Raw genomic sequence first — 20,640 nt, 5'->3', positions numbered from 1 at the left:
ACTTGATTGGACACCTTGTTTATTTGCATTGCATCTCCATAATTAATCTTAAGGGCAATAACCCATTAACCAGATAAGGTGGGGATTTGATCACCCTTCCTTGGCCCACAAATCACTCCCTTGCATTTGCATAACCTAGACCTTAATTTAAAATCAACTAGACGTCAGCCCTAGGAATTTCGAGCTCAATAGGATAAGAAAGCTCTAGAGTTGAACCGAGTGCGGATTGGTTAATTGCTCGGTGTCTAAGGCAAGTGGTTAAAGAAAGTGATTTTCAATTGGTTCCGTTGACTGACCTGGCCAACTTAGTTGGTGTCTAAGGAAAGCAACGAGCAGGGAACCTCCCACATCTTACGCTTACCTGGCCGAGTCAGTTAGTCAGTCTTGAGCTTGGAGTGCTCAAAGGCGGTCTTGAAAGTTAGGAGCTGTCTAGATCTAAGTTAACCCTAGGATAGAGAGTCTATGATTGTTTAAGTTGATTGCAATTAACATCTAAACATTAATTAATTTCTCCCTTTTCATAGATTTAAGATTCTTAGGTTCTTCTCTTTAGATTTTCTTCATTCTTTTCTCACTTTATTATAAAAATATATATAAAAAAAAAAAAATTTCTGTGTGTACTCTACAGTAAGGTGTATGCTTGGCCGTAGATCGTTACAACCAGAAATCCAACCTTTTGATCCAGAAATAGAAAGAACCTTTAGAGCCAACAGACATAAAAAGATGGACCGAAATCAGGAGAATGATCCACCCAAGCAATTGAAGGAGTACTTTACTCCTTCCACATATACCTACTCTCCTTGTATTCAAGTACCTCCTGTGGAGGCCACTCAATATGAAATTAAGTCCAGTATAATCTAAATGTTACCTTCATTTTATGGACTTAGTAATGAAGACCCTTATAAACATCTTGAAGAATTTCTTGAGATATGCTCAACTGTCAAAATTCACAACTTCTCCGATGATGCTCTTAGGTTGAAATTATTCCCTTTTTCACTTAAGGACAAAGCCAAATACTGGCTACATACTTTGGATTCCATGACTATATCAACCTGGGACCAGCTGCAAGGAGAGTTTCTCAAGAAATATTTTCCCATAGGAAAAACTAATCAAATAAAGAAAGCCATAACTAGTTTTTCCCAATTAGATGGAGAAATGTTTCATGAAACATGGGAGAGATTAAAAGACCTTATTAGAAAATGCCCCCACCATGCTGTACCCAAGTGGCAGTTAATCCAATGTTTTTATGATGGGCTCTCTGAAAGACATCGACACATGGTCGATGCATCATGCGGTGGGACATTTATGCTGAAAAGTGAGGATGAGGCATGGCAACTGTTTGAAATTTTAAGTGAAAATTCATTACATCATATGTCTGCCTCTATTAGAGATAAACCCATGTTAAACTCAAAAAGAGGTGGAATATATGAAGTAGGAAATGCCATAGATATCCATCAAAAGGTAGATGAACTGTCCCAAAAATTAGATCGTCTTCTAAACACTGGACAATCCCCGATTCCACCTAACCCAATCCAAGAAGTTTGTGCATTGTGTGCAAGTCCGAACCATTCTGTTAGTGAATGCCCAGCCGCACCCCAATTTCCTGAGTTTGTGCACGAGCAGGTTCAGCAAGTCCAACAAGCTCGCAGACCAGGAAACGATCCATATTCAAACACTTATAACCCCGGCTGGAGAAACCATCCAAATTTTTCCTGGAGACCACAACCAGTGGTTGGTCCTGCCACACCTCGACCTCAATATCAAGACTCAACATATAGGCATGGATCATACCATCAATTCCAAAATGTTCCTCAACCGTCTACTACTGGTCACAGCTCAGCTTTTGAGGAAAAAGTCCTGAAAGCACTAGAAAGATTAGAAGTCAACACTCAGACCCTTAACTCCCACACACAATCCATTGCTAAGCTAGAGACCCAAATAGGTCAACTAGCAACTGCATTCAGTAGGAGGGAAGGAGGAAAATTACCTAGCCAACCAGAGAGCAACCCAAGAGGGCAATTTGTGATTGAGAGTTCTAATACCCCAGAAGCTTTTTCTGAACATGCCAAATCAATCATGACTCTGAGAAGTGGGAAGGTCATTGAACACACTAGTAAAACCAATGAGACCGACCCTAAATCTCTAACCGAATCCAAATCACCCAAGAACAAGGAGGACCTAAAAATAGAGAAGGAACCAACTGCGCCAGAATCATCTTACTTGCCTAAAGCCCTATTTCCGGATGCCCTGAAAGCCCCTATTCCTGCAGATAAGAAGGGAGGAAAACTCGATGAGATGTTGGAATTGTTTAAGCAAGTCCAAATTAATCTTCCCCTTCTAGATGCAATCAAACAGGTCCCTGCTTATGCCAAATTTTTGAAGAATTTGTGCACCCAAAAACGTAAATCTAGATCACAAATCCCAAAGAAAGTACGTCTCACTGAACAGGCTAGTTCTGTCTTCCAGCATGCCACTCCTCCAAAGCTTAAGAACCCAGGAGCCCCCATCATTTCCTGTGTTATAGGAGATTATCACATTGAAAAAGCTCTTCTGGATTTAGGGGCAAGTGTGAATCTTTTACCTAGTTCGGTGTATGAACTTTTTGGATTTGGAGAACTGAAACCCACATCAGTCACACTGCAGTTAGTCGACAGATCAATTAAGGAACCACATGGAATGCTTGAGGATGTCTTGGTCAAGGTAGATGAGTTTTACTTTCCAGTTGATTTTCTGGTTCTCGATATGGAATTAAGTGGCAACCCCAGACAAATTCCCATTATCTTAGGACGACCTTTCCTAGCTACGGCGAATGTATGCATCAATTGTAGGACAGGAGTCATGGACGTATCGTTTGGGAATAAGAAACTAAGACTGAATGTGTTTGGTGCTTCCCAAGGACCATCAATGGATAGTTGCTTCGAAGTAGATACACTAGAAGATATTATAGAAGATGCAACACCCATAATTCTAGCACCAGACCCCTCAGATACTTGCTTGGCTCACTCTGGAGTGTGTGACTTTGAGGAATATAGGAAAGAAGTTAACATCTTGTTAGATACACCACATGATAAAACCACTCCTCCATGGACAATCAAGTATGAGCCATTGCCCACATTAGCCAGTACACCAATAGTCCCATCTTTAGAATCACCACCTACGTTAGAATTGAAACCTCTTCCTGCCACGCTTAAGTATGTATTTCTAGGACTCAATGACACCCTCCCGGCAATCATTGCATCAGACTTGACCCCTAATCAGGAAGCACAATTGGTTGGTATTCTGAAGGAACATAAAGAGGCTATCGGTTGGTCCATTGCTGATTTAAAAGGAATTGACCCCTCCATTTGCATGCATCATATTCATTTTGAGGAAAATGCCAAACCCCATCGAGATATGCAGAGGAGATTGAACCCAAACATGCGTGAAGTAGTAAAGAAAGAGGTGGTAAAGTGGTTAGATACTGGAATCATCTACCCCATATCCGATAGTAAATGGGTCAGTCCCACTCAAGTAGTACCTAAGAAATCTGGTATTACTGTGGTGGAGAACGAAGAAGGTGAACTACTTCCAACTCGCATATCATCTGGATGGCGAGTATGCATAGATTATAGAAAACTGAATGCCGTTACTAGGAAGGATCATTTTCCATTGCCCTTCATCGATCAAATCCTAGAACGGTTAGCAGGACAAAGTTTCTACTGTTTTCTTGATGGTTATTCAGGGTACAATCAAGTACCTGTATTTCCGGATGATCAAGAAAAGACGACCTTCACTTGCCCCTATGGCACCTTCGCTTTTCGGCGTATGCCATTTGGGCTTTGCAATGCACCCGCTACATTTCAACGGTGCATACTGGCCATTTTTTCGGATATGGTGGACAAATGTCTTGAAGTTTTTATGGATGATTTTTCTGTGTTTGGAACCACCTTTGAAGATTGTCTCCATAATCTTTCAAAAGTTCTTAAACGGTGTATGGAGACAAATCTTGTCCTAAGTTGGAAAAAGAGCCATTTCATGGTGCGGAAAGGAATTGTATTAGGACATATTATTTCTGAAAAAGGGATTGAGGTAGATAAAGCCAAAGTTGAGGTCATTTCAAAACTACCACCCCCTACTTCGGTCCGACAAATACGATCTTTCTTAGGTCATGCCGGATTTTATAGACGCTTCATCAAAGACTTTAGCAAGATTTCAAGACCCTTGTGCAATCTGTTGGCCAAGGATACACCATTTGTCTTTGATGAAGACTGTTTGAAAGCATTCAACACATTACGAACAGCCCTGACAACAGCACCCATAATAAAACCCCCTGACTGGTCCATTCCATTTGAGATTATGTGTGATGCCTCTGACTTTGCAATAGGTGCCGTCTTAGGCCAAAAAATCAATAAGGAGCCACATGTGATCTATTATGCTAGCAAGACTCTTTCCGATGCCCAATTAAACTACACCACAACAGAAAAAGAGCTACTAGCAGTAGTGTTTGCCCTTGAAAAATTTCGTTCATATCTGTTAGGGTCTAAGGTTCTAGTTTACTCTGATCATGCGGCTCTGAAACATCTCCTCTCAAAGAAAGATACTAAACCGCGTTTAATCAGATGGATCCTTCTTTTACAAGAATTTGATCTGGAAATCCGAGATAAGAAGGGTTCTGAGAATGTGGTAGCTGATCACATCTCCAGGATCTTAGTTGAACACACGATAGGCATAGATGAGGTTAAAGAAAAATTTTCTGACGAACAACTTTTCGCAATCTCTTCTAGCCGTCCTCCATGGTTTGCCCATATTGTCAATTACTTATCAACAGGACAAGTACCTTCTCACTGGACAAAACAAGAAAAGGATCGATTTTTCTCGCAAATTAAACATTATTTCTGGGAAGACCCTGAACTATTCAAATACTGTCCTGACCAAGTTATTCGCCGTTGTGTCCCCGAGAGTGAATTCCAAAGCATTCTCACTTTTTGCCATTCTTCGGCATGTGGGGGACATTTTAGTGGAAGAAAAACTGCAGCAAAAGTACTGCAGAGTGGGTTTTATTGGCCAACGCTTTTCAAGGATGCACATGAATTTGGCCGAAGTTGTCTGCGATGTCAGCAAACAGGAAATTTATCCAAGAAGGATATGATGCCGCTGACCCCCATTTTAGTAGTAGAAATCTTCGATGTTTGGGGGATTGATTTCATGGGACCTTTTCCAGCCTCATTTGGATTTGAATATATTCTAGTAGCAGTGGATTACGTATCAAAATGGGTGGAGGCAATAGCTACACGGACTAATGATAATAAAATTGTAATTAATTTTATCCAACGAAACATCATTAGTCGATTTGGCTTCCCAAGGGTGATCATTAGTGATGGGGGGACTCATTTTACGAATAAACATTTTGAAGCACTTATGAAAAAATATAATATTTCACACAAAGTGGCCACACCATATCACCCTCAAACTAATGGTCAGGTAGAGGTGTCAAATAGGGAGATTAAACATATCCTAGAAAAGACGGTTAGGCCCGATAGAAAGGATTGGTCTCTTCGCTTAGACGATGCATTATGGGCTTACCGTACTGCTTTTAAAACACCCATAGGAATGTCTCCCTATCGACTTGTATTCGGAAAAGCTTGTCATTTGCCGGTGGAATTGGAACATCGTGCATTTTGGGCCATACGGCAATTTAACTTTGATATGAAAAATGCAGGTTCCAATAGGAGACTCCAATTAAATGAACTTGAAGAGCTACGCAATGACGCATATGAGAGTGTCAAAATTTATAAGGCTCGAACTAAAGCATATCATGATAAATTTATTGCACGAAAAACGTTCGAGCCTAATCAAAAAGTTTGGCTCTTCAATTCTAGGTTGCGTCTGTTTCCTGGAAAACTTCGCTCACGTTGGGACGGACCTTTCATTGTAACTCAGGTATTTCCTCATGGAGCTATAGAACTCAAAAATCCTAAACAGGGGAACACTTTTAAAGTGAACGGTCAACGATTGAAACCTTACATAGATGGAATTAGTGATGGAGAATTAATTGAATCTGTTGAATTAGTAGATCCAAAACTGCCATAATACTCAATTCAGTCTGGCTGAAGACGTAAAATTTAGTGCTTGTTGGGAGGCAACCCAACGATTTCATATTTTTTTTTTTTACTTTACCGCAGCTGCAGGAATTTAGAACAAGAGCCTATTAATCAATGAAGCTATCTTCAACTGCCGAAGTAAAATTATCCCAGGTGCACTCTCTCCTTTTATTTTCTTTGCTTTCTTACTCCATTGAGGACAATGTAGATTAAGTTGGGGGGGGATTAATCAAATCCTCGAGTATGGTCAGAAATAATTAGTTTTGTGTATTCAAATTTTATTTTGATTAAGAGTCAATTAGGCATCCTAATAAATGAATGATTAACGGTCAAGATAATTTTAGAGATACTGAGGAATAAATTATTAAGAAAACCCAATGAATGGTAGGGTTTGAACTAGACCAAATTTTAGGAGTGATTCTACAACCCTCTTCTTACTGATCTCAATAAAGAATCTACTTCATGAAAATTGGGTGGAAAGATCGAGGTATGCAAAACTTCTCCTTAAAAAAAAAAAAAAAAAAAAAAAAAAAGAGACTAAATTGCAAGAAGATAATAAACCTTTTTCCCATTAAGTTAGAGGATTTAAAGAGTAAAGTGGGGAGTTGGTGAAAGAAAAGCTCTGAAATTTCTTTAGTTAATACTCAACCACTAATTGGGTCAAATTGATAATCCAATGAAATATCTTTTTAATGGTCTGACCAAGTATCATCTACCTTTTGGGATGTCTAACCTACTTTTTATTCAAAATCAAGTCGGTACACGATGCTGATATATCTATTTTACTCGAGGACGAGCAAAATTCAAGTTGGGGGGTGTGATAAACACTTAATTTAAGTATTTTAAATTAAGAAATTATATTTAATTTATCTTATTTATTAAGAATTTGATGTTTCTTTCTATGTTTTACAGGAAAGGTGATCGCCGATACAAAGAGTCCGATTCATAGATCAAAAAGATTCAAGTTTGAAGAAAATTGGACTTAAAATAAAATTAAAATAAAAGAAAGACGCATCCGGTATTATAGAAAATGAAGATACTATGCAAGGAATCCAAAAAGGATATAGATGTCATTATGAAAGAATTTTTGTTTCTTTTTGGAATATACAAAAAAGTGTTTACGTGAATTCAAATGCTCACAGCAGCGCGTGAACAGTGCGCGTGAACAACGCGCAGTGACGCGGCGTGAAGAACGCGCAGTGACGCGGCGTGAACAACGCGCAGTGACGCGGCGTGGACGCGCAGGGACGGGCGCGGATGAGGGACGGGCACTGATGCGGGCACGGGTGCGGCATCTCGCGGGTGTGGGCGCATTGCAGACAAGTTGAAAATAAGAAAAAAAATAATATTTAGAAATATTTTGAAAGATTTGTATTTTTTTTAGTCCCACATCGGAAAATCATGTAAAACTCCTCCCTCCTAACACCTATAAAAATACTTTTGTACTCCCATTAGAGGGGAGCCCAGAAATTCTTCTAGAGCCTTGCATAGAGGAATAGAAAGGGACTACTTCATGAGCAGCTAGGCTAGCGGTCTCGGGAGTGGAGAAGAAATTTTGTAACGACACAGAGATGGTTTATTGTTCTAAACTTTCCTGTATTTCTTTATATGCAATAAAGATTATGCTTTTTATTTAAATTGTCATGAGTTCTTTATTTGCTCCCTATCATATGCTTTTATCTATGCTTTCTTGTTAGATTAATATTAGGAACAACTTTTACTTTCCGGAGACGCGTCGTGATCTACGGATACGGGGCGTGCCGAGGAAAGAAGAGTTGGTTACCTAGTACTTTTCGAAGACGCGCCGTGATCTACGGGTACGGAGCGTGCCGAGGAAAGACAGGCATTTTTCCTAAGATTAATCACATCTATTTAGTTAAAAAAGAGATACAACTCTGCTAGTGCAAATTAATTCAAAACTCCCGAGCTCTTTTTATTTTTTAATTACCTCAATTTTACGATAATTTATTTTCTAAATCAAAAACAACGCTTCTTTCTTTTACCTTGCAATTTCAATTTAGCCCAAGATCCCTGAGGATACGATCTCGACTCATCCTACCTACGTAGTGAGTAGAGTTACTTTTGGTGCTATCAACGACTACGCATCAAATACCCTCTGGTCTGCCTATTGACTATTTGGTTGCACGGTTTATGTCCATAATTATGACAAAAATCGTGGGAAACTTGACCCGAGGGCCATTACGTATGTATTTATGAGATATGCACCTACCCAAAAAGGATATAAGTGCTATGACCCCATTTAAAATTTTTTTTTTTGTAACAATGGATGTCTCCTTTTTTTGAACAGACTTCATATTTTAACTCTCATCTCAGGGGGAGAGAGAGAAAGATGTGAAAAATTCTAGCATATTTGAAAATAAATTCATTTTTTCTTTGTTCCCCATCGTGTGGATGTCCCTACACTTGCGTCCAAGAATGAAATTATTGCTGAAAATAAAAATCCAAACCAGCAAAATGATGCTAAAAGTGAAAATTCTGTAACAAACATTGATAAAAATCCTTCAAATATTTTAAATAATGAAAAACTTGAAGGTTCACCTATGGTCCCACCACATATTCATGATCAAAATGAAAGAGAAATAAACATAGACAGGCACTTTGGAAAAGTCACTCTAAAAAGGATGTTCTTCAAGGAAAGAAGTCCGAGGCTTCTGTTCATAGTCATGAGTCTGAACTGAAGCTGGACCGAGATTCTTCAGGTAATTCTAATTCCAATTCTGATTCCAATTTCAATTTTCCAATTGTACCCAATGAATTAAATTTTTCTATTGCTGTTCGTAAGGGTATTAGAACATGTACTAAGTAACCAATATCCAAATATGTGCCCTATACTAATCTATCACCATCTTTTTCAGCTTTTTCCTCTCACCTTTCTCTTATGGAGATTCCAACAACTATGCAAGATGCTCTACAAATTCCAGAGTGAAGGAAAGCCGTGTTAGAAGAGATGCGGGTACTTGAGAAGAACAGGACTTGGGAAGTAGTGGATCTTCCTAGAGGGAAGAAGACAGTGGGTTGTAAGTGAGTGTTCACTATTAAATACAAATCTGATGGCTCTCTTGAAAGATACAAGGCGAGATTAGTGGCAAAGGGGTTTACACAAACCTATAGTATTGACTACATGGAGACCTTTGCACCTATGGCCAAACTAAACACTGTTAGGGTGTTGTTCTCATTAGCTGTTAACCTAGATAGGCCATTACAGTAGTTGGACATTAAAAATGCATTCTTGAATGGGGATTTGGAAGAGGAAGTTTATATGACTGCACCTCCTCGCTTTGCTACAGAGTTTGGATCCCGAGTTTGTAGACTCAAAAAGTCTTTATATGGCCTTAAACAATCTCCAAGGGCCTGGTTCGACAAATTCACTAGATCAGTGAAGAATCAAGGATATTACCAAGCACAATCAGACCATACTATGCTCTATAAGTATGAAGAGAGCAAGAAGATTACTGTTCTCATTGTGTATATGGATGATATCATCCTAATCGATGATGATGTTGCTGAGATAGAACGATTGAAGAGTAGCTTGGCTAAGGAGTTTGAAATCAAAGACTTGGGGCTGGTCAAATATTTTCTTAAAATAGAAGTTGCTCGCTCTCAAAAGGGGTTAGTTGTGAATCAGAGAAATTACATTCTTGATCTCCTCAAAGAAACAGGAATGAGTGGGTGTAGACCTACAAATACTCTCATTCTCTAATGTCAAATTGGGGGACAGTGAAAAAGACGAGGTGGTTGACACTTCGAGATATCAAAGACTAGTGGGGAAGCTGATTTACTTATCTCACATAAGACCTAATATTGCATTTGCTGTGAGTAGAGTAAGTCAATTTACGCATCTCCTCAGAAAGCACATCTTAAAGCAGTTTATAGGATCTTACGGTACTTGAAGAGTTTTCCTAGGAAGGGTTTGTTTTTCTAGAAACATTCTTCGAGGAATATAGAGGCTTTTACGGATGCTGATTGGGCAGGTTCTTCAGCCGACCGAAAATCCACCACTGGCTACCGTATTTATGTTAGGGAGAATCTGATTACTTGGAGGAGCAAGAAGCAGAATGTTGTATCTAGGAGTAGTGCTGAAGCCGAATATAGAGCCATGGCAAATGGTGTTTTTGAGTTGCTTTGGCTGAAGCAAATTTTAGGTGAATTACATCTTCTCGTAAATTTTCCTATGTTGTACTACGATAATAAGGCCGTAATCAGTATTGCCCATAATCCAGTTCAGCATAACCATACCAAACATGTGGAGGTTGACCGACACTTTATCAAGGAGAAGCTTGAAGCTGGAGTTATTTGCATGCCGTTTGTTCCCACTTTGCAACAAGTGGCCGACTTATTTACCAAAGGGCTATCCTCTCATCTTTTCAATTTTCTCATTGGCAAGTTGGGCTTACTTGACATCTATGCACCAACTCAACAGGGAGTGTTGGAAAATGAGTAAATATCATAATAAGTTGTCAAGATTATGACTATTATGATAAGTATGACTTCAAGGATTCCAAGATCAGATATCATGGCTATTATGGTCAGAATATCATGGCTATTATGGTCGTAAATATCATGACTATTATGGTAGTGATTATTATAGATTCTAGGGTCAAATTTATCCTATTGTTAGACACAATTGTTTCGCTTCTGTATGTGTGTGGATCCAATTATGAAGCTACTACAGTAGCTATTCTATTTTAGTCTATTTAAAGAGCTGTATTCATGAAGTTGATTATGAGAAATAAAAACATTATCTTTTACGGCTCTTTATCCACAAGTCTTGTCCCTAGTTCTTCCCATATAGTGCAGGCCATCTCCAATAAAGTGTGCATCAATGATCAATTATGTGAATGGGCAGATTCTACATATATAAAAGGTAACAGGATGAAAATTGCTATTACATTTCTTAGGAACATGCACACAGATATTGACAAACACCATTGCAATATAAATAGAAGTTTGTGTTTTCATAGAAAAGCATGGGATTTAGGGTTGGGAAAGTCTCAAATCAAGTATTTGTTTGCTGAGTATTGAATTTGCAGGATTATTTAATTTAAGTCTTTGGGAGAAGGTTACATATTTCTACTTTCATGTAACATTCACATGCAATTTTGGGGCACGTTTTAATGGACTTTGAAAGCTATTTGAGTAGGAAGATTAACTATATGGCCTGCTTTAAGTATATTGGATTAGAAAAATCTTGAAACCATTAAGAATGTCCTTCGAGAAATTTTGATGGCTTTCAATATGGGAAATTACAGATATACGAGCTTTGCCTAAAGTCTTTGATAGTTCTTTTTGCTATGAAAGTATAAGGTGAAGTCCTTGTTTCCTAGGATTCCTATTTTGGGAATAGTAGTGAACGGTTAAAGTCATAAAAGAGAAGAGCTTGCTGCAATTGCGTTCAGTTTGCAGAAAATGATAAAATTTCTCTTATTTCTTCTTCTACCATCCTCTATCTTATTTTCCAGTTGAATTTTGTCAAGCTAGGGCTGGTCTATAGTCTCCTAGAACACAGTTGCACTTGTTAGTTCTAAGCAGGAGATACAAAGTGGTACTCAAGCAGGAGATCCACAGCTAGAAAGCTTCTTTAACAATTGTGAGACAATGACTGATGTGGATTGTGACAAGTGATTGCATCAACATAAGGAATGCAATTGAACGATTAAAGACAATAATAAGAGATGTGCAACAACAATTAGAATTTTCTATGGTGCAGATAAAACCTACACAAGCTGGTGAGCAACATAGTAGATAAGAGAATGATGAAGTTATGGAAAATGAATGGACCAAGGTAATTCAGATCAGCCTCTTCAAGTTAGAAAAAGTTGAAAACAGCTCGTAAACATCAAAGAATAACATGATATCTGAATCCCATGGTAGTATATACTGATTTCTCTTACAAGAATCACTCAAATGCTGATGACAACATCCTAAGGCAGCAAACTGCAATATGTGGTCACCATGATTAGTCTGCACGTCTCTGGAGCAGCAAAATAGAACCAAGGTCCACAATCTCAGTACCGGATACCGTACTACTATGTTATCGGTTCAGTACCATATAGATTGGTAAGGTACATTTCGCACCCGGTACCGAGACAGCTCTTAAGCCATTTTTCTAACCTTTTATCATGGTATCACTTGAAACCAGATGGTACGGGTCAGTATACGCCCTGATTCACCTGACCTCAGTACACCTCGGTATAGGTAGGTCCATGCCGACTCGAATGGTACTTTTGTATCGGTTCCAACAGGGTACGGTATGGTATGCCCTGAATATGGCAGTTCAGGGTGGTACAACAAACACTTACTAGAACTTTTTAAACCCATGGGATAGCATAATAGAAGATCTGAAAGATGAGGACAGAAATCTGGATTTTTTGAAGTTGCAGACTGTAAGATTGGGCCTCAGTACTTAGGAGAAATCCTTGTTGCTCATTATAGTCAAGGGCCTCAAGGCCCTAAGTTCCCACCATGGAACCTGTGGGAACCAAGATAATATTAATTCATACACAGCAGAAATTTTCTGAAATTCAATTTGAAGGTGAATCTGAAGATTCTTCTTCTTCTTCTTCTAAAATGATTGCAAGCATTAAGTCCATTTTTGGAGAAGGAAGGGTACATATCGCAATTGCAAAGCCACAGTTGGAAGCCAAAATGTCAAACTGCCGCCTGGAGTCCAACAAGCAGAAAAGGAAAGGCGAAGGAGCTACATCGTGTCAACTAACCACTTAGCAGCAAAAGCTTTAAGCTATTAAGGAATGGGTCAGCTTTGTATATCAGGCTTCAACACCCTCATTAAAAATCATACTATAATATGACACATGGAGTAATAAACAAGTCAAGAAAAAAAGCAACTAAAATGGTCAAAATGAGAACTGGGTGAACTAAATGAATAACTGACTGAGAAGGGATATGAATTCAAGACCTCCAGCAACCTAAGCTTTGATATCATTCATGAGGAAATGCCAACGGATATTTTGCCATCAATGCTGTCAAAGCCGGAGAAAAGAAAAAAAAACCCTCTAGTATTATGCAAGATTTTAAATCCCATGAGATAAAGGTGTCCTGATTTCTCCATGGAACAGGACATCCCGCCATCCCGTTCCATCCCGACAGCATTTCCGGTCAAGCATCCCACTGAATATCCTCCATCTTTATCCCATTCTTCTTTTCTTTCTTTCTTTCTTTCTTTCTTTTTTCTTGTTTTTCTTTCTTCCTTTTCTTTCTTTTTATCTACTTTCCTTTCCTTTTTCTTTCTTTTTCTTCTCCTTTTCTTTTTTTTTCATTTTTCTTCTTATTTCCTTTCATTTTTCCTTTTTCTTCCTTCACTTCATTTTTCCTTTTTCTTCTGCTCTCGCTGCAAGGATGGGTTTCAGAGTCCCGATCCCATCCCGGTCACATTTTCTCACAGAAACGGGACGCCCCCTATCCTGCTGGGATGTAAAACCTTGGTATTATGTTAGCTAACCACTTAACTCCAAAAGCTTAAGCTATTAGGCAATAGGCCAACAATGTATATCAGGCATTAACACATGGAAGAGATGAAAGCCCTTATACCTCATCGACTACCAAGAGCTCCCATTCATCAGATTCCACGGTCTTCAAGAAGGATAGAAAAATGGATGAAGGAATAGGGGTTCCACCAGCCTTGCTTCTGGAGACGGGCTGTACGAGTTAGAGGAGGTGACAGTGGCAAGTTATTGGAAAGGCCTTTGTCTTGATAATTAAAATGACCTGGCAGGTTTCCAACTTTACACTGTCGACTATACCAACAAGGTGACATTATGGACTCAGCAAGCTAGGTCCTGAATGGCACTCCTTGAAGCATCCAACTCCTAGGGCAACAATACAGGCTGATAGAAGACCAACAAGATAACAGCATAACTGATGGAGACTAGGTAATGTGCAAAGAAACTAAAATGATTCAAGCGTGGAGAGAGGGCATATGAACAGCTTATGTCCTAACAAATAACCAAGGAAGATAAGCAAGATGAACTTTCAACTCTCGCACGTAAGTTATCTGAATTAGTGTGAGAATTACTAAAATTCGAAAAGAAAATCAATATATAAGTATGTTAAGAAAGTAGGAAAGTTTCATTTAGTTATTATCATGAATAAAAGCATTTACAAATGCATAGCAACAGTGGAAGGTGTTCATATGGTTAATCAAGAAAGGCTCAGGAATTATGGATATTCCAAGATTAGAAATTTAAGAAAAATAATCTGAAAACAGGGTGAAGTATGTGGGTGATGGACTTGTCTACAGAATCGGGCAAGGAACACATTTGACATGCAACATATGTGCCAATCTTAATAGTTAGCAATAACATTTCTCCCGTACCAAGCTTTGGGTTCACATCAACATAAAGAATTGTTAAAGAAACAAGAAAAAATGAAAATCTTTTTCATTCTATTGGTTGCAAAAATAATAAAAAGCTAAAAACTATGCCCCCCACCTTCCCCCCACCACAAAGAATGCATAAAGCTGCAACATGCACGCTTCACTTGACTCTCTTAATGTGGCATGTCGAACAGTGTAAAGCCTTAACCATGAGCCTAATGGCATCTCTAGAGAGCCTTGTCTCAAAGATGACGGAAACATATGTAAACCTTTTAAAACAATGAATAAGATACCACTAGTCATCAGTCAACATAAAAAAGCTCAAAATCCCAATGGACCCATGACAATCTCTATATCTTTTTATGTCTCAAATCCTTTAAATTCTGAAAAATAAAATAATAAATTCTGCATTTCAAGATAGGAATCATTAACTTAGGTTTGTAGAATTATAGAAACTAGCAAGCATGGTTCGCCGTACCGGACTGAACCGCCCGGTACGGGGCGTACCGAGCCGGACCGGTCCCTTACCGGTCCGATTCGGGCCTGTTTTTCGGAAAACGACCCCGAACCGCACCGAACCGTCCGGTTCGGTGCGGTTCGGGCCCATACCGCCCGGAACCGGGCGGTACGGCTCGGTTCGATACCGGTTCGGGGTGAACCGAACCGTACCGCCCAGGGGAGGGGGAGGGGGGAAGGTGGGGGCCTTTTCTCGTGGTTGGGGGGAGGGAGGGGGGAGAGAAATGGGCGTGGCCCACTTCACATGGGGGGAGGGCTTGGTGCTTTAATAAGCACCAAGCCTTCGGTGTTCTTTGAGAGTTCTCAGAAAATATCCATGGCCGTGGGCAACTTAATCGTTGAGATCTCCAAAAAATTAGAAAAGAAGGCAAAATTTCATGAAATTGGAGGAGTGATTTGAGAAGAGGCTGATCTTTGACCGGAGGTAAGATAATCTGTTATTTTGTTAGTAAATATTTTTTTTTTGTTTTTGTTGTTAGAAATAGGATAAAAATGAGGTAAAATAAAAATAGGAGAAAATCATGCCAAAATCTTATGATTTTGGTATGATTTAATTATATGTGATAGATCTTTGGAAGATCTACACGATGACACCAAAATTGTTAATTTTTGTTAATTATATATTTTTTAAATATTTTTAAATATTTATTTATTTAAAAATTAAAAAAATATATAAATTTTAGGAAAAAAAATTAGAGTTTGGGAATCATGTTTAGAATGATTCAAGCTACTTAAATCTAATTTCAAATTTTTTTTCAAATATTTAAAATTAAAATTTTATTTTTTTAATTATTTAAATTAATTATAAAATAAAAAATATATAAAAATAGTGTTATATTTTAGTTAATTTAAAAATATTATTTGAAGCATATAACATATTTATTTTGAATTTATAAGTTTTAAAATAATTATTAAAATTATTTTAAAATTATATATAATTATTTTAATTATCATTAAACTATCGTGTTTTGTTATACTTGCATATATTTTAATTATATATATATATATATGTACTGCGGACGATCTTGCACGTGGAGTAGAGTCCATAAATGTATCTGGATCATCCTCGCATTATGAATCCTATTATCCACAGCCACCTTATGATCCATATGCATATGGTGCATCTGAGGCATCATCTTCTAGTGGTTACTACCCTATGCAGCCTGGAGCATCTTACGGATCAGATTTTGTTACTGGCATATTTGGATGGGCTCCTTCACAACCGTACCATCATTTCGAGGATACTTCTCAGAGTCAGAATTTTAGCGAGAGGTCTGAGATGTCTTACAATCCAGAGAGGATGCCTTATGGGATGATGAATATTCGAGAGTACGATGCAGCTTGGCTAGAGGGTTGGACTGATATCCCTTCAGACTATATTGATGATCCAGACATCTACGAGCGTCACAGACACTCGACAAGAAATTAAATGCAGAGTACATCTTAAGGTTCGTATATCAATTATTGCGCTTTGTACTTAAATATTTAGATATATTTTAATACGTATTTTATATATTTTTTCTTTAGTTTTAAGATGACATAGTTGAAATATAATGTAAATAAATATATGTTTGAAATTTTAGATCAAGAGTCTTTGTACCGCAACCTAACTCCAAATTGAACCCAAATATGTCAATAATATGCAATATAATGCCATATTGAGGTTGTATTTATCAATTATTAACTTCAAAAATCCAAAAAAAAAATTAAAAATCGAAAAAAATATTTACCGATATCGAACCGGTATGCCTAGGCGTACCATATGTCGGTACGGTATGGTACTGATACCGTACCATATCGGTCCGGCACTGGTACGCCGTCTGGTACCGATACAGCGAACCTTGCTAGCAAATTTTGAGAAGTGGACCAAATCAAGTGGTACATCCTATATTGTAGTAAGCTGGCTAGGAACTAGAAAAGAAACTAGCCTCTGATTTGGTCCAAGGTCCAAACTGGCCCGAACTCATAGTACTGGCTAATTTCGCTCAATTCCTGAAAACTGTATGTTTGCTTGCATCCCATGGGCTAGACAAGAAAAGAATCCTTGCTCAGTTGCTTGCTTGAGCTTGGTGGAGAGTGAAGAATAGAGGGAAAGAGTGAGCTATGGAGGAGATCTGAGGCCATTGCAGCCTAATCCAAGCCACAAATAGGTTAGATCTCCTCACCTCTTCCCCTTTTTTTGGTTTTTCATGTTGAAAATGGCCATAAAATAAAAACACAAGGGTAATTGTGCCAAAATTTTGTATTTCAACATGATTTATGATATGTTTTATATTGTGTTAGTATCTACACATTGATGGCTTTTCTGCTTTCTTTTTTCCCTTAAAAAAAAAGAGTTACAAGAAATTGTCGCATGCTTGAGGGGATTGTTAGATGAATGCCCTAGAAGCCAATTGTTGGCTGACACATTATGTAATTCTAGAACATAACTTTATATTTGTAATATATTCATTATTAATAAAGGACAATTTTATTCCAATCATGTTTATGTGTCCATGATTTGTCTTAGAAATTAACAAAGATGATTTTGTATATTCTCAAGGTATTAAGAACTTGAGACATATATTATTAGTGGTTAGTTTCTAAATATTTTCGATCGAAGGATCGTTACGGAAGACAATGATCAATCCATTTGAGATCGATGCATGGATCACTTTCCTTCCAGACAGATGAGTCTCGAGTCTGCAGTGTGGGGACATTGGGGTGAGAGTGCAGGTAGTTGTTAGAGAACAACTTGCACTGAGCGTGACCAACACAAAAAATTACTTGGATGCCTACTCACTCGTCAGTGATTTTCTCGATGCTGCAGTGGTGTGAGTGGTCCTTTGACCTGCAGAGTCATCAGCTATTCGCAACGAAGCTATTGAGTTTGACTGCACGTTCCCTTGATCCCTAGCCATTCGGATCCCTGCTGCGTATGTTGACTACAGTAAATTCAAGTTCGCTGTTAGGAGTAGAATACACCTAAATGGAATCTATCGACCTTGATAGAAAAGGAGAAGTCATATGCGATTCACGAGATTGAGTTCAGAAAGTCTTCGATCGAAGTAAATATGAATTATAAAAAAGAGTTTCCACAGAATTCACAAATGAACTCGAGTCGAGCCAATCATGCATATGACTGACGATGGGGTTTGATGAGTTCTCCATGACCTCCGTCAAGTCGGGACTCACGATAGAAGGACTGAATCATACAGTAACTGCACCTAGAGATTCATACTTTCATTCTGCTGGATTGCCACTACATACTGCTGGGTATCATTAGTAGATTGTGGGACTAATCGAGCGTCATCTTGATAATCAAAGATCCTCGAAGGACAGAGTTGGAATTGTTCCAACCCATCGAAAGGAGTTTCGATGATATTGTAATGGAGATCACAATATATCTCATTACCAGACAGAATGAACCTATGGGATCACACACAAAAGAAGTTCTTGTCCGATCAGATGGTTGATTAAAAATTATGAATCATTGAAGGATAAAATTATCAATATGATTGATGACTAACTTTATGCAAAAGTTACTATTGTGTAATTCACTAAATGTTAGTGAATTATAAGAGGATTAATTAGCAATTGGATTGCTAATTGGCTCAATTTGATTGACCAATGAGGTTCAGATCCAGTCTAACTGAATTGGATTCATTTTGACTTAGATTGGGTTTGATTGGATCAAACCTAATTGCGAGGGAGAATAATTCTTGAGTTAATCAAAACTTGGGTTCAGTTAATTCCTAATGGCTAATTAGATTAAGATTTAATAGAGGAGATTGGGTTCCTAATTTTATTAGGTTCCATTCTCCCCTTGGGTCTAAACCAAATCAGATTTGGTTTAAACCAAAATAAAAAATCCTAGAGTCCTGGTTCCCTAGGACTCTCTCTTCTTACTCACGCCCCTATGTCCATGTTAAACATCTCACAAAAAAATATTGTGGCATGAATTGTTTCTACATGAGAAAGAGGGTGCTGAAGAGGGTAGGCATTTCTGCATGAGAAAAAAGGCACTGAAGAGGGTAGGCGACATCATGATGAGTCACATCCTTATCTCTTTCCCTATTTGAATTTGATTCAAATCAAAAGGATGGATAAAAATGAAAACTAATCAAGGGATTATGGGAAACCTTTATGGCGCCAATCCTTTTCCTTTTTGTGTTGAGGTTGGCGTGAGAAAGAATCTGATTTCTTTCTCACGCAAAACCTTCTTTTGCATCAAAAATAGTGGGATGCTCCAAATTGTTTGATGTGTCATGGTGTGGCACCCCCTTTCCAAAACCTTAATCCCTCCTTATAAATAGGGTCCAAAAGTTGGACGCCTATAGTATGAGAAAAAGAGAAAAATTGAGAGAATTCTGCTCTCACGCCTAGCTTTCTTCCTCCTTTTCTTCCTTCCGTTCTTCTTAGTTCTCAAATGAATCTGTGAGATCTGAGAGAGAACCAGATCAGCCATCAAAGAGGAGATCTTTACAAGAAAGCTAGCACGCCGGGAAGATCATCTCACCTCTGATCGAAATGAGTCCTCGTGTGGATATCTGTGGAGGCTGAACATGTGCGCGGCTAAAGGAACCGTTCAGATCTACGATCATCGACTGCGGTGTAGTTCGACCTGCACAAAGGTATTGAGATCCGATCTCAATATTTATGTTTTAATTTCAGATTATATGTATGTCATAGATCCAAGGCACGGGTAGTATTAGATTTGATCTATTGCATGTGGGATTAAAGGGTTTAAACTAGATCTACTTCTGCTGTTTCAAAATAGGTTTTGAAATCTATACATGTAACCCTATCCATTTTCTAACAGTGGTATCAGAGCCACTGGTTTTTCATGACATGTATAATCTGATTTTTGTTTAGATCTGAAAGTTTGAATGGTTTAAAATCGATCATGTGCTGGTATAAAGTTGTCCTGATATAGGGTTAACCCCCTATATTGTAAAGATTGTCCTAACACAAGATTGATCGATTTTGAAAACTATTTTCTAAACATTTAAATCAATCTTTTAGATCTGAAAATAGATGTATGTGATATGTCTTTATTCATGTTAGATCTAAATTAGAAGGATTAAATGTTCGCATCGGACTGGTATAAGATTGTCCTGATATAGGGTTTACCCTCTATATTGAAAAGGTTGTCCTAGTTTGATGCAAATCGATTTTTGAAAAATATTTTCAAAGCATTTTAATCAATATTTTAGATCTGATTATGCATGTTTTTGATATGTGCAATTTTAGTTTTAGATCTGAAAATTGATATATATATATATATATATATGTGTGTGTGTGTGTGTGTGTGTGTGTGAGAGAGAGAGAGAGATATATTTGTAGTTTAGATCTAAAACTTCATATATGTGATATATGATATTAGGTTTAGATCTGAAACTGTTTCAAGATCATAAGCCCCTAATACATGCAATGAAACATAATCTAAAAAATATTTTTAGAATCTGAAAATTATGTTATTGCATGTGGGTATGGGTTAAATAAATTAGGTCTAGTGATCAAACTACAATTAGGATCAATTGATTAGATCAGACTAGAACCCATTGTCAATTTTAAGCAGTTGATCGAACCTAATCAATGGTTGGTTAAGATTAGATCAAAGGAGCTCAAAGTCGAGTTTAGTTGTAGTTGGTCGCATCCATTCACATTTTGATGTAAATTGATTAACTCAAGTTCGAATTTGGCTCAGTG

General features: G+C 37.9%; 1 protein-coding gene and 1 pseudogene across 1 annotated transcript in view; both read right to left on the bottom strand.

The window, feature by feature from the left end:
• Positions 1-20,640, bottom strand: part of LOC105061203 (phospholipase D delta) — a 141,542-nt gene that overhangs the window by 44,946 nt on the left and 75,956 nt on the right.
• On the bottom strand, positions 1,120-1,217 carry LOC140852760 (small nucleolar RNA R71; annotated as a pseudogene).

This window comes from Elaeis guineensis, chromosome 11 (assembly GCF_000442705.2).
Source record: "Elaeis guineensis isolate ETL-2024a chromosome 11, EG11, whole genome shotgun sequence".
NCBI classification, from domain to species: domain Eukaryota; kingdom Viridiplantae; phylum Streptophyta; class Magnoliopsida; order Arecales; family Arecaceae; genus Elaeis; species Elaeis guineensis.
The sequence above is the reverse complement of the archived record's forward strand: the minus strand, read 5'-3'. Positions and strand labels throughout refer to the sequence as shown.